We start from the raw sequence: 14,909 nt of genomic DNA on the forward strand, positions 1-14,909 counted from the left end.
AAGCCCATGTCCATCTATGACAAAGGCCAGTCAGGATACTGCTTCCTGGTACTTTTGTATTCCTTATCAAAATGAAGTCATTTAATCAAATCCCCTACCCGCATGCATTACTGTGATTCATTAAAGTAGGCCCACATCCCTACTACCCTTTTAGGGTATCCCCTCTACCCGCATGCATCATTGTGATTCATTAAAGTAGAGCCACAGCCGTACTATCCTTTTAGGGTATCATTCTTCCATTACTTGCATGAAGAGAAAAAACAGATTCATGATGATCCATCAAAGAAAACTTGTCCAATGGACAATACTTTGAAAAAATACATCTGAAAGACACTTTCAGTGGTTCAGAAAATAAGCTTCTCTTACAGAGTGGCAAACCCACCTGCACTATCCATGTAGGTGGAGACCACAACATCTTCTGTGACTTACTAACTCCGCAGTTGTACAACACTGGAGAAATGTATAAATTTAATGGTCTCTGAAAGTATACTTTCAATGATGTTTTTCATAGCATAGTCAGTTAGGCAAATTACTGTCAAACAGGTTCACAATAAACCAGCTTTCTTCTTCCGTTCTATACCAATACCTTGCTTTTGTTGTCTTTGTCTACCTCTGTCCCCATCTCCCTGTTCAGCAATAAAAAAGAAGATCAATGAATTCATATTTGTTCCTTCACTTTCCCTGAGAGGTGTGCCCCCACTTGTTCATCAAAAGTAACAGTGAACCTTACACTGCTAGAATGTACGTAGACATCTCCCCAAGACATGCCCCACTACTCTGTGGAGTCACACTGTTAATACAGACACATCCAGCCTCCTCCCCCATCTGTGGCCCTGAATGTTGCATGTCCCCTGTAGCAGTTTTACATTTTAGCAGTATTACCGCCTACTACAAGACAGTCCTGGGGTAACACAGCTCCACCTGCTGTACCCCCCCTCTGACCAGTTACTACTGCTTCTACATCTTGTATACTGATTAATGTTGTATAAACTCTGCTCCAGTCCTTTCCTTTCCACTTCCCTTTCTTTCTTCTTTACCCTCTGTCTTTTGTCTTTCATTCTTTTTTCTAGAACTGTGATCCTTTTTTGGCTTTTCTCTGTCCTTTGTTTATTTACTCATCTTGATGGACTTCATTTTGTCTGTGGGAATCTCTAAGTACACCTCATTATGTCAGTGTTTCTAAACCTTCATAACTATCCTCTACAAACTTACCTTCCTCTGCTTGTCCCTCTCTCTTCCTCTTATGTATTATAAACATCTGACTAATGGCCTCACCAAGGCACCACACCAAGTCTTTGCCTACTCTAATCTTTGCTACTTTAGATGTTTGCCTATCTCTTCATCCTCCAACAGTTTTGACTACTTTCTGGACAACCATCTCAAGCCACTCCTGGCCGCCTGCTTTGCACATCATCAGCATTGTTTTTGCAGTTGCAGCTCCACATCTCAGACATCAGAGAGTACAAGAAATTCCCAGTGGTCTGAATTCCTATACCAGGCAATTCTGGCTCACTGAGAAATAATACTGTTATCATAAATCAGTTTCAAATCCCCCTTATTGATTGCCACGGAGCTTTTAAATCTACTATCTATCAAGCAATGACATCCAAATTCCCCCTCACTTCTGTGTTAGTTGTCTACTGGCCTCCCCCTCTGTTTTAGTCAATAAATTTGTATCCCTAGTAAAACACTGTTCCACCTAGCCATCCCCTCAATGTAGTCCATGATGCACTCCCTTACTAAATAAATTAACCTACCACCTTTACAGTCTGCACCTTCCTTAATACCTCAAGTGTGAGGTTATCACTGGCCTTGTATACGTTTCAGTAAATGGGCATGCAATACTATCACCATTCTGCACTCAAGCATGTTGGCCCTGTTTTTGATCTCAGCCAACTTTACCTACTGTCAGTATTAAATATGCCATGTTACGTCACTCATTATGTGGTTCTGTCATGCTGTATCAGCTTAATAGTGCTGCACCCAATGACTGTAAGCACATGCAACTTACATGTTTTCTTTTTACCCCATTAAATAGCTCTTTAGACGGACAAGCAGACATTCTTCGTCATCAACAATTACACTACCACCAAATGTTTTTAAGCAACTTACCATTTCTACCTGTTGACATTGTCATACTGAACACCTAGCTCTAAAAGATTATAATGTCACTTCCACTCCATTCATTTCTACCCTGTTATACTAACAATATAAAAAAGTAAGCTTTCCAAACTTCTAAACTTCAACCCACAAAATATGACCATGTACTGATATAGTTGGTGTGCTTACAGTATAAAATAGGTTGCCTTCAATTGTTTGTTGCTCTCCCTTCTATGATGCAAGCCACCCTCCCATTTGCAATGCTTAGCCTGTCTGCTTTGCTAAAATGCAATTTGATAACTATACTCTTTATTTTTACTTTAGTTAATTAAGCAATTTATTAATTTGGCTTATTCTAATACAGCCTCTAATGTGAGCCACTACCATCCCTAATGAATCAATGGCTGCTAACACCCTGACCGTATTATCTACTTTATTACATAAAAGCAGTGTATAAATGTTATTATACTTAGTGCATTATCACAGCTATAGTAATTGATGCTTGCTGTAACATAAAATATTTATATCAAGTAAACCCTGCCTCTTTCTATACTTTACCATCAGCTTCTCTCTCTCATCAGTATACCTTACTACAGACAAGAAGCCATGCTCACATACCAAAATTGTAACTGGCTGACCTACAGTAAATTATTCTGTGCAGCCAGCCAGCCAGCTGCTCAGAAAGCTGAACCAAGCTAAACTTTGAATCACTGCCATAACAAACTTTGCCAACAACTAAAATAACAGTTGACAATCTCCGAGAGAACTGCATTCTATCAGCTGATTTCTCATTTCCCCTCCAAGCAACAAGTGTCCAAGACTCTATTCAATAATAAACTGTACCAGCTAATAGCACTTACCATACCTCTCAGCCATACTAAATTCCTAGGTATTTACCAGTTTTGAGGGCAAAATAATGGGGTGCCATGAATTTCTGAGTGGTCCTTTCAATTTCCCCATTTTTAATCTGTACTTAGTGTTGTTAGTATAAAATGCACTCCTAAAGCATGTAGACTGACTCTTGATGATAGACACATACATTCCAGTCGCTTGTTTACTTTTGTTTTTCATCCACTTGTTTTGTTTTTAGTTATGCATGAATTTCATTTAAGTGATAGGTTTGACTTTCACCTGTTTGCTTCCATTTTCTTTTAAAAGTTTTATATCACAATAATTAGAAAACGGTAAATCTAATTTCAGCAACTTTTTTTTACTGCAATGCTGGTATGTTTGGGACTCGTTAGTTATCTAATACTTTCATTTAAGCTTACTTGTGCAACTCCACTGTCTATCACATTAAAGCAGCCTGCAAAAGTCATGCTTCAGAATCTCAGTTTTCAAATGAACCCCTGGCTTCTCAAGGATTGGATGGGTATAGCAATTGTGGAATTGATATCACCAGACCAGTAGCCAGGTTCTATACTATCAATGGTAAATTTAGAGAGTGTGCCCAAAGCATACATCTCAGCTGTACAGATTTGCATACCTATGGCCAATGCAAAGTAAAGAACTTCACTTTTTTGCCCAAATAAAACTCATTTTGTAGCATTTGAGTTGCTTATGCATGCTACTTCATATAACATTTAGGAGTTTCAAATACAAAATAACTGTTTTATGCAACAGTTAAAGAAAACTTGGGAAATATTTTTTGTTCTAAAATCTCTAGACATTTACCATTTTTTTTGTTACCCCCGGACACAACTGGCCAAAGAGGAACTGTCTCAAAGGGTGACAGGTGGCAACCCTACAGTAGAGACCATCAAGTTTCTCATCTGTACAGATGATTCCTGTGTCAGTGTGTGTTAATGAATAGTAAATTATGTTTAGCAAAGGGTTAATTTTGAATACTAACAAGGTTAAAACAAACAGTAAAGTGTGTCACTATGGGTCTAAGAAGAATTGCACTCCCAACTTATGATTATATATATATATATATATATATATATATATATATATATATATATATATATATAGAGAGAGAGAGAGAGTTCTCTATACTACAGCAGCACATAGAAAGCCTTTACAGACATGCATGTGAACTGTTCCCCTTTACTTAATGCTTCAAGGAACCTCTAACTGATACAATGTATATACAAGTGAGGGAAGTTTACCAGTTTCCATAGGACAGTTAATTATGAAACAATCCAGCAACTGTAGAAAGTCTTCCATGTTTCTTTCCAAATTCTACATGGCCTCACACTTTAAAATGTTCACTGTTGCTTAGTAACAGCCCAGGACACAATCTACTTCCTCAACCTGGAAATGGGGCAACCATTTATATCTGTGTTTCACTGGAGATTGAGCAGATGGATGGTGCCAACTTGGGGATAAAGGCAGGGCCAACAAGGAGCTGGTGTGTGACTTTCCTGAAAAAAACTGAGAATGAGTAAAATATAGCATGTTATAAAAGACACTGTAAAATCTGTAGACATTATACAGCAAAAACTTAAAACAATCATTTATTTTTGTTTCTAAAAAGGAGATGTAATGAGGGACAATCCTGTTTTGTTTAATTATTATAGGTTCATAGGTTCATAGGTTCATACTAGGCTATCTGCCCAAGGGCATTTATAAGCCTAGCCCATAGTTATGTGGCTTTCGCCACCCCTTTAGTTTGAATAAAAACTATGCCTATCATTTTTCTGTGCCTCTGTCAAGCAGTGACACTGAAGTAATCCCTGGGGTATATCTGCGATCTCCCATCCATTGGTCAAGATTCCTCTTGAACAAGGCCAGCGAGGTGCTCTGCCTCACTGCCTCGGGATTTTGTTCCACAGCATAGGGAGTCTCTGGGTGATGAATCTGTCCCTCCAGCACGTTCTATTTATAACCGTGTCAAGGTTTAAGTCTCCCGCCCTTGTGGTTCTGAGGGATCTAGATTTTTTGAGGTGAAGCATATTCATCAAATCTGGGTTTGACATGGCCTTATATGTCAGGCACAGGTCACCTCTGAGCAAGCGGTATGAGACTGAATAAAGCTGGAGTTCTTTCAGTCGGGCAGCATAAGACATATTTTTGAGACCCTTTATCCTTTTGGTGAGGAACTTTTGGGGCCTTTCAAGCTGCATCAGGTGTCTGGTCAGATACATTCCGAACCCGGCATTGTACTCAATCATAGGTCTAATGAGTGATGAGTACAGGGGGACGATGACCTCCCTTGATCTACATGTGAATCCCTTCATGATCAGGTGGGCGATATAGAAGGTTTTCCTAACTACTTTAGCAACATGAGTGTCAAACGAAAGACTACTGTCAACTTGGGTCCCCAGATCCCTGATGACTTTTTCTGTGCTTAGTGGATTGTCACCTATATGGTAGCTAGGGGTAACCTTGTTTTTCCCGAAGGGTATGACTATGCATTTTTTGGCGTTTAACTTCAGGCCATGGCTCTGGCACCAGTTATCCGTTTCTGTGAGGCCCTTCTGGAGGATATCTGTGTCAGATGTGTTTTCGACTATGGCGCCCAGTTTGCAGTCATCTGCAAACTTTGTCAGCCATAACCCTCCTGTGTTTGCTTGTACTTCAGAAAAGTAGATGCCGAACAAGAGTGGACCCAGGACTGAGCCCTGTGGGACACCACTTGTGACAGGCTTTGAGTCTGACATGGCTCCAGCAACTCTGACCCTGTGGGTTCTGTCTCTTAGCCAGTTTGCAACCCATCTTGTGATGTATGGGTTTACATTCAAGCTGATGAGTTTTTCGATGATACCTGAGTGGGGTATTGTGTCAAGGCCTTTGCCAGGTCAAGGTAGGCTGTATGGACTGCCTTTCCCTCATCAATGGCCTTGGTGACTGTCTCGAAAAAGTCAACCAAGTTTAAGAGGCAGGATCTGCCTTTGACAAAGCCAAACTGGGTTGGATCCAAAGTCTGCAAGTTCCCTATGTCTTTATTTATGAGTTCCATTATGATCCTCTCCATGGCTTTGCAGATAAGGCTCGTCAAGCTAATGGGCGGTAATTTCCAGGGTCTGTGGAGGCACCGCCTTATGAAGTGGGACCACAGTCGCGGCGCCACTCCTTGGGTACATATCCTGAGGTGAGGCTAAGATTAAACAGCTGTCCTAACTGTGGGTTTAATTCCTCGTTGAGTTCATGAAGCACACAGCCGGGGACACCATCCAGTCCCATGGATGCTGTGTTTTTTGCCTTAGTGAGGGCAGTTCTCACCTGGGCGTTGGAGATGTTTGGGGCTACAATCCTCTGGAATAGATATCTCTCCTTTTGGGGGGGAGAAGTTTGCACTGAACCTGTCAGCCAGTATGTTAGCAATGTGTGTAGGTTCAGTAATTTTCACATCATTTTGAACTAATTCTGAGCATATCTGGGAGTTTCCTCCTAGGTTTCTAACATAGCTAAAGAAGGCCTTATGATTGTCTTTAGAGTCCTTGGCGATTTTTCTCTCAAAATTTGCCTTTGATGATTTTATGAGAGCTCTTAGTTTTTTACTTATAATGATCAAAGGTGCCTTACCTTTCAAGGATTTTGCTCTATCTTGTAGTAGCTTCCTCCTTTTGTTGTAGAGCTTGTTTATGGCTGGGGTCCACCAGACTGGACGCTTGCCTTTGGTACAGAGAGTCTTAGTTTTGTTTGGGATTGCCTGATCCATGCAGTCCTGTAGGTGCTGGTAGAAGGCATTTGTAAGTGATTCAGCGGTTTGAGTAATGTTTACCACTGGCTCAGGGGCCTTAAAGGAGACCACACTAGTTTTTAGAAGTGTGAAATCGGCTTTTGAGAAGTTTTTCACTGTGGTCTTTTTTGTTTCAGGTGGGGCGGGATGAGGACCTCCAGCGAGATTAGTTTATGATCTGATCTCACCAGTGAGGGGTATACTTCGGTGTTGAACATTTTGATCCCATGTTCGTGATGATGAGATCAAGTATGTTTTCACCTCTTGTGGGGATGGTGACTAGTTGTTCCATGGCATTTGAGTTTATGAACTCCAGGAATCTTTGGGTTAGAGTGTTCGGGCTTGAGTAGTGTTCCCAGTCTATATTAGGGTAGTTGAAGTCACCTAGTATGATGGTGTTTGGAGATACATTTATCCCCTCCAATGTTTTCAGGAAGGCCATGTGAGGTTCCTGAGTTTGAGAGGGTGGCCTGTAACATGCTACAAATTGCAGAGCAGTCTTGCCTATGGTTAATTGCACCTGGATGGTCTCCGATGCATCGTGCGTTGCCACCAACCTTGAGGTGTGGGTGTCCTTTATGAATATGGACACCCCCCCTGCTTTCTTGGTGTTGTCCGGATTTTGGGGCGGAACGCATGATATGAGGTGAAACCTGTTAGTGCTGGGGTGCTCTCAGGAGCCTTGAACCAGGTTTCTGTCACAGCACAGACATCGATGTTCTCCATATTGAGAAGGGCCTCGAGTGCGTGCATCTTGAGATTGAGACTTCTGGCATTGAGCAGCATTACCCTTAGTTTTTTTCCTTTTTGGTGTTCTAGGGTGGTAGGTTTAGAATTTGAGCCTTGCCTAAAAAAGGCACTATGGGGGTGGCAAGAGCCTTTGCCAATATCCGGAAGCCCAGGGGTGACAGGTGCAAGCCGTCCCTTGCGAAGCAGCGTGGCTTGTCCAGTATGTCATCCCAGGCAGACAGACATTGGATCCCCTTTGAATGACACCAGAATTTAAGCCAATTATTAAAGCTGATCATCTTATCACTGTATTAGTGCTATCTTTACTGCAACGAGAGCAGAACAGATCCATTTATTTACTGCATTAAAAAAAATCTAAAGGCAATTCAAGATTACCACCTTCTGTGGTCCACATTCTTCTGTGTATGATTGGTAAATATTGTCAGTCAATACAAAGCCTATATTATTTAAACAAATGTGAACCAAAGAAGATTTGACAAATGGGAACTAGTATGTTCCCCTTCTTCCTACTCTGATTGGCTATTGCTGAGGGGTGTGCAACATTTTTCTTCACTGGATAGGGTGGTTAACATTATTTTCTGCAACTAGTGCTTACTCTGGTTATAGTGGTGTTACATAGACTGCTAATTTACTTGGATATAAATTGCAAGTAAAAGGAGGTGTGCTGTTTTTGTAAGGTGTGGTTTGTTTTCTATTTTACCTGTTGACTTCTGATGTTTGGTACAACCAAATGTGTGACTGATCGACAAACTATGTGTTATGTTTGATGACGTTGTGTGCATCTTTTATGGGAGAAATCAGTATAGGTGTCTTCTGAGGTGCTTTTCTTTAGGCAGGTGCCCGTTTTGTGGAATGGAACAGTTTAGCATATTATACATGTAGCTAACTGCTGTAGCCAGTCATTTGGTAACAGTCAAGGCTGGCTGTGAATAGGTAATTAGTCATTTGTCTATTTTAGAGTTTGCTGCTGGAGTCAGTTTGGGGTGCTGTACATTTAGATAGAAAAATATGAAGGTGAAGTAAGGGTGTTTGAGAGAAATGATAGTGATTTCTCTTGGTGTACATTGGTAAAACAAAGAGTTCAAGGTCATCAGCATACCTCTCAATCTCTAAGCAAGAAATTTAGACAAAGCCAAAAATAATGGTGGGACAAAGGCCCAAAAATAAGGACCGATTTTAATATTGCTCCTGCAAACTCGATAGTTGCTTGAATAACAGGTTTTGCATCATTATGGATTTTCTAAGGGATATGAAGTTTGAAATTAAAATGTCTGCTATTATTTAGTGACTTCAATCTTCATGTTGGTATCCCAAAATCCACTGAAGTGAGCGGGGTTACATGATTATGTATGCAGATTTTATGTTAGTCAGCATCCCAATTTAGCCAGTTGTACCTACTTTTCATGGGGCTTTGCCAGATTTTTGATGTTTCCAGGTTGAGAGGTATGGCCCTTACCCTGTTTAGCTAAACTACTAATAACCAATGTTCAAACCTCCATAACAACCACCACTAACACCACCTTTTAGCCAACACCACTAGCAGATTTTGATGTTTTAAAGTTCTAAGTCACAGTAACTTCTAAAGCCATCTCTTCGGATGTACAAGCTTGGACCATGCAGCAAGCAGCCACACAATGAAATCATGGCAAACAGAGAAGACGTTGGATACAATCAATACCGCAAAGCATGCCAATATAAAAAAGGTGCAATGAGTATTTTTATGTAGCTCATACAATACAATAACATCATCCCTAAATAAGGGTTGGTCAAACTGAAACGTTTGCAGACCTGAACTGTTAGTTCTGCATCAAACTTAGCTCCACTGCTGAAGTCAGACTACAGAAAGTCCCTGATTTGTATGATGCAAACACATAGTGGACCAGAAGTCCGAGTCCAATACTGATGGAATCTGTGCAGGAATAATTATAAACATGTAATCATTTTTTATAAAAATATTTCTGAACAATTATATATTCTGGTAGATTCCTATAGGTGAATAAAGAAAAAAAGAACAATTTGATTTTTAACTATTTACTATATATATATATATATATATATATATAAAAGAGAGAGAGAGAGAGATGCCTGAAAAGAGAATAATTGAGTTAACTCTAGTTAAATCTTAACAAATGTGAGTTGATATTAAATGATCTTTTTAAGACTGAATAATCTCCAATTATATTTAAAACCTATTCAATTTGCAGAGGAGAAGTTTTGTAAGTAAACATCTTTAAGAGATAGTAGTCCATGGATTTTTAGTCATTATCTTTGGAAATATCCTGCTTTTCTTTATAGTAGTCCCTCTGAAGAAGGTTGCTACTAGGGATCATAAGAATTCTTCAAATTTTGTTGAACATGGTGCTTTCCATTTCCTCTTATTTTTTTTCTTGCTACTGTCCAGGGTAGATAACAATTCTCTAAGTTCATTTCATATGTATCCGTTACATTAAATAGAACTAAAAATTTGGTTAAAGAAAATGACTCTAACCACAAGGCTTAAAGAAAATATTACATTTTGTTCTAATAATTGTGTATAAGTAGACTACTGCAAAATATAGGTATTAAATCAGCTTTGCGTAACTGTTTACATCTCTAGCATTCAACATCACTTTGTTTATTATATTTTGCTATTCTATCGGGTGCTAGAAAGCTTCTGCATAAACATTTTAATGTGAAAATATGAAATTGTACCCAATTGGTGTTTTTATAGATTTCAACAGCTGACTTCTACTTTCTTCTGATAATATAGTATTATAACCTAGTGTAATGTTATCTCAATATTTATTTAAATTGGTGTTATATGTGTTGAAAATCATAAAAAGTTTTAACTTTGAATAGGAAAATATGATTTAGTTGTAAAAAAAAATTGTGTAAAATGTTTGTTTTGGTGCTTCTTTGTACTAGGAGTATGATAAAAGAAGAAACTTATCCTGTGCAAAAAAAAATATTCTGGGGAAAAAACTTGTGAATGTAAGTGAAATTCTATTGCAGCGTAGCTATGGGCACATCTTGTGCCAATAGCTACGCCAATGCAGTCATGGTCAAATGGGAAGATTCATATATTTTGAAAGGTTCTTATATTCATTTACTCCCTTTTTACCGTAGATTTGTAGATGATGTCTTTATTGTGTGGGGAGACAGTGAACAGCAGCCAACTGATTTTTTAGAATTTATAAACATGAGCACATAATTTTTACAATTTACTCATAGGTCTTCAAAAAATAATATGGATTTTTTGGATGTGGAGATAGTTAAATGTATTGAGGGTGGAGTGTACACCAAACAATATAGGAAGGACTGCCATGTAAATCATTTATTGCACAGGAGCAGCGCGCATCCACCACATATTTTTAAAAATGTAATAACCAATCAAGTGATGAGAGCCTCTAGGCTCAATGTGAGAGATGAGGACTTCAGCAAGGAAGTGGAAAAAGTGATGGTGTATTTGGGAGACAGGGGATACAATGATAATACTCTTACGAAATATGTACCGCAAGCAGTAGGTAGGAGAAAAGATCAAGCCATGCCATATTTTTCAAGGAAGTTTAATCATGGAAGTGAAAGACAAGAGGCATCCACCAATTATAAACTTAGGATGTCCTTGAAATACACCGCTGATGTACACAAGTACACTGAAATAGTTAAGAAACATTGGCAAATTCTGCTGACTGATCATGATGTAGCTGGCTTGGTGGACACTGTACCCAGATTTAGTTTCAGGAACAATAGATCTCTGAAGAGGAGACTCTGTTATCCGAGAGATGGGCAGATGAGCAATGGTAGAGGAGGGATGAGACCTTGTGGCAGTTGCAATTGGTGCCAGTATATAGACACTAGTGATCGCTTTTACAATCCAGATTTGGATCGAGATTTTCATTTTGACATTAGAGCTGACTGTCTGAGCCGACATGTAGTTTACTTAGCCAATTGCTGTGTATGTGCCAAATTCTATGTTGGGAAGACAGATAGGAGTTTAAAGGAACACATCAGAGAGCATGTCTATAATATTAGGAAGGGTAATAAGGTGAATGCTTTAGCCAGACACGTTATGAATACTGATATGACCCACATTTTTAGATTCAGAGTCATAGCCCTGTTGCAGGAGAATATAAGAAGGGGAGATATCTGCAACAGGACAGAAAGTATAGAAGCCATGTGGATAACTAAATTGATGGGTACAGAAGGACATGGCCTAAATGAATGTATTCCCCTGAGACCAAAACTTAAAATGAGGCCTCTTCGCAGATAAAGTCATAGGTTTATGTATATGTGTTTTTATATGTGAAACTTTGATATATGAATCATTTATTTGTTTTTTGCAGGTTAGGAATTGGTTATCAAAATATATTATTTATTGATATATAATGTTTATATATTTATATGTATTTATTTAGGAAGGAATATAGTATTTTTTGTCGTAACTTTTATCATTGTCTTGTATAAATATTGTCTTTTACATCTAGTTAGTTAGAATATAATTCATGTTGGTATAGCTTTAAAGGATTTGCTTTAGTGATGCTTAGTCATATGACTTCAGACATGTGATATGCAGTGAGTATATAGGTGTGTCTGTGTTAAGTGCTTTGTTACACCTGAAGAAGCTAGATTGTGAAAGCGCTTGTGTTTTGCACTCAGTAAAGGCCTATCCTGGATTTTATAGCTGTCTGCGTCTCTGTTTTATTTTACGAAATTCTATTGATGTTTGTAGTGCCTTTACATTTGCTCCCACTGAACAACTGCATCAACATATTAGATTATTTACTAAGATATCTAACACATGATTGTGAGTTTTCCCAAAATTCTTTTGTGGTGTTAATGGGGGAAACAATGTGTCAAACCAAATCTTGACATATATATAGTTTAAGATTATGGTTTAAAATATTTTTAATATAAAAGAGTATTTGGATTAGATGGGCAAGTTGATATTAAAGTGAATGTAATTACATAATATAAATGATCTGGAGATATTTAATTCTAATTATCTAAATTTTCATTTTGTTTGAATTAAATAGTGAGAAATGTAATGGTTTGAGCTATAATCAAGGTTCTAACTAGTTAAAATAACTTTAAAAGTTGCTGCCTTAGCATATATTTCTATATTTGGATTACAGGATCTAGAGAGATAGTGATACGCAATTCTAGGATTTTTGAAAGCCAAAGAAAATATAATATTTTATTTTTTCAGATGTGTTTTACTTGGAGGTAGAACTATAGCTTGAATTATATATAAAAGTTTTGAAAATAATACTGTTTTTATTAATTGCAGTATATCCTGGAATGACATTATCAATTTGTTTCAAACGGAAGTTAAATTTAGTTACTTCTTCAAAAATTCTTCCATAATTTGCTTCTTTGTTTTTCTATTTTTTTTATAATACCCAAATATATTAAGATTGCAGATTATCTATAATGCTTTTGCATTTATTTGTAGATTTTTCTTCTTGCTCATAATTATATACTCTGATTTTGATTACTGAACTGTACTCCTGACATCATTTGATATTGTTTAATAAAATACTTTAGTTCTTCTCATGAATTTTTAAAAGTTTATAGTTAGCATTATATCATCATCAACTAAAAGCATAAATTCATAGTTATAATTATCAGTAATTTCTATTGTTTTTTTTTAATTGGTATGCATCGACATTGCTAAGATTTCTATAGCTTTTGCAAATACAACAGGGGTTAAGTGGGCATTCTTGTTTTATGACTCTAGTTAAAGAAATATGTTCTGAAAAAGGTCCTATTTTAACATATGCTTTGTTGTCTGAGTATGTTTTTAGAAGAGGCCTAAATTGTCATGGGAAATCAAATATTTCTAAGGTGTTGACTAAATAGTTCCATTCAATAAATCAAATACTTTCTCAATGTCTAAGTTAACGAATAATGCATCTTGTTTCTTGTGATTTAAATTTAGTGCATCTATAACTTATTATTGTTTTAATATTATTAAATTACCGTTTTATATAGAAATTCCAACTGATCTGTTAATTTTTTGTGACATAGGTTCTTTTAATGTATCCACTAAAATGGACATAAAAAAAATCTTGTAATCTGTGTTTAAGAGAGAAACGGGTCTAAGAAGAGCATACTTGGGGATTTTTATTTTCTTTATATATTGGTATAATTAAAGAATATTTTCCAGACATTTGGATAATTTCATTTAATTGAATAGCTATTACATTTTCAAAAAGAAAATGAATAGTGATTTGGGAAAAAATTGTAAATTCATAAATTATCCCATCTATTCTTGGAGATTTGTTAGCTAGGTTTAAGTTCTTTTATCTTGTTTATTACCTCTTTAAAAAAAGATTTGTTTATGCAAATTCTTAAGTTTTGGTTAAAATATTTTTTATGTATAATTGATCCAATAAAGTAGTTACATTTCGTTTTAGAGCATACTTTTAATTTAAGTCTTGGTTCACAGATGAATGACCGTGTTTAAGTGCCTCTAAAATTTCAGCAATAACTGTATATATTTTATTGCTTTTTTAAACCTCTTAGCTCTGTTATACAGTTAGATCTGGTCTGTACTTGTTTTTTTTATAAGTTATGCATATGTCTGGGTGATGTAGAAAAGAAGGCTTTTTTAATTTTTTTCTAATGCCAATGTAGTTTTGTTGTGCATCAAAATTGCATTATACTTTTTACTTAGATCTTTTACTTCAGTCTTTATATTTACTTTTAGCTGTATGAAGTTTAGCTTGAATTTGTAGCACTTTCTCACATTCCTTTACACTTTTAAACCATGGTAAAGATCTGACAAAGATGTAGGCCTTAAAGTATCCCAAATCATAATTTTGCTTATTTTATTTGAATTATTAATTTGCATAAAGAAATCTGTTTTTGGATGAACCCAAGGTTTAAATATTTTTAATTTAACAATATAGGCTGGAAATCCATTCATCAATGGTAACTTTTTAAAGTCTATTTCAATTTCCATTATAAGAGCTTTGTGATCTGAAATAAGACATGGAGTTATGTTAAAGTTAAGTATTTTTGAAACAACATCCTGTGATAATAACCTGCTTTTTCTAGTTTAGGTTCCTTTAGCAAAAGGACAGTGTATAAAATGTAATGATTTACAATCTTTCATAGAAATATGTCTTTTAATTTTAGTATTTCACTTCTGTTTTTAACAGCCTTGGCCCTAGGAGTCTGACTCAATATACAGTTAAACTTTCCCCTATTATTAAATTGTCTTTAGAGCCATGAAGTATGATATTCCAGTGCTTTTAGCTAGTTTGACTTCCATCCCAGGGAACCAATATATTTCAACTAGCATACGTACTCTATTGTTATATTTTATACCAACTACACCAAAACCAAAATAAATAGTTAACACTGTGAAGGACGTTTCAGTATTCACCATTTCTTTTGTTTTTGATGTAGTGTTTTGTTTTCTGAACAAGCCTTTTTGCACTACTTTGAA

At 36.7% G+C, this 14,909-nt stretch overlaps 1 protein-coding gene and 1 long non-coding RNA gene across 2 annotated transcripts in view; one reads left to right on the top strand and one right to left on the bottom strand.

Annotated features, from left to right (window-relative positions):
- The window catches only part of RIT1 (Ras like without CAAX 1), a gene marked incomplete in the record, with an annotated part of 544,284 nt that overhangs the window by 478,755 nt on the left and 50,620 nt on the right, over positions 1–14,909 (bottom strand).
- The window catches only part of LOC122808987, a 340,711-nt gene that overhangs the window by 76,394 nt on the left and 249,408 nt on the right, over positions 1–14,909 (top strand). The window lies entirely within an intron of this gene.

This window comes from Protopterus annectens, chromosome 8.part0 (assembly GCF_019279795.1).
Source record: "Protopterus annectens isolate FY-2018-M chromosome 8.part0, PAN1.0, whole genome shotgun sequence".
Taxonomy (NCBI): Eukaryota; Metazoa; Chordata; order Ceratodontiformes; family Protopteridae; genus Protopterus; species Protopterus annectens.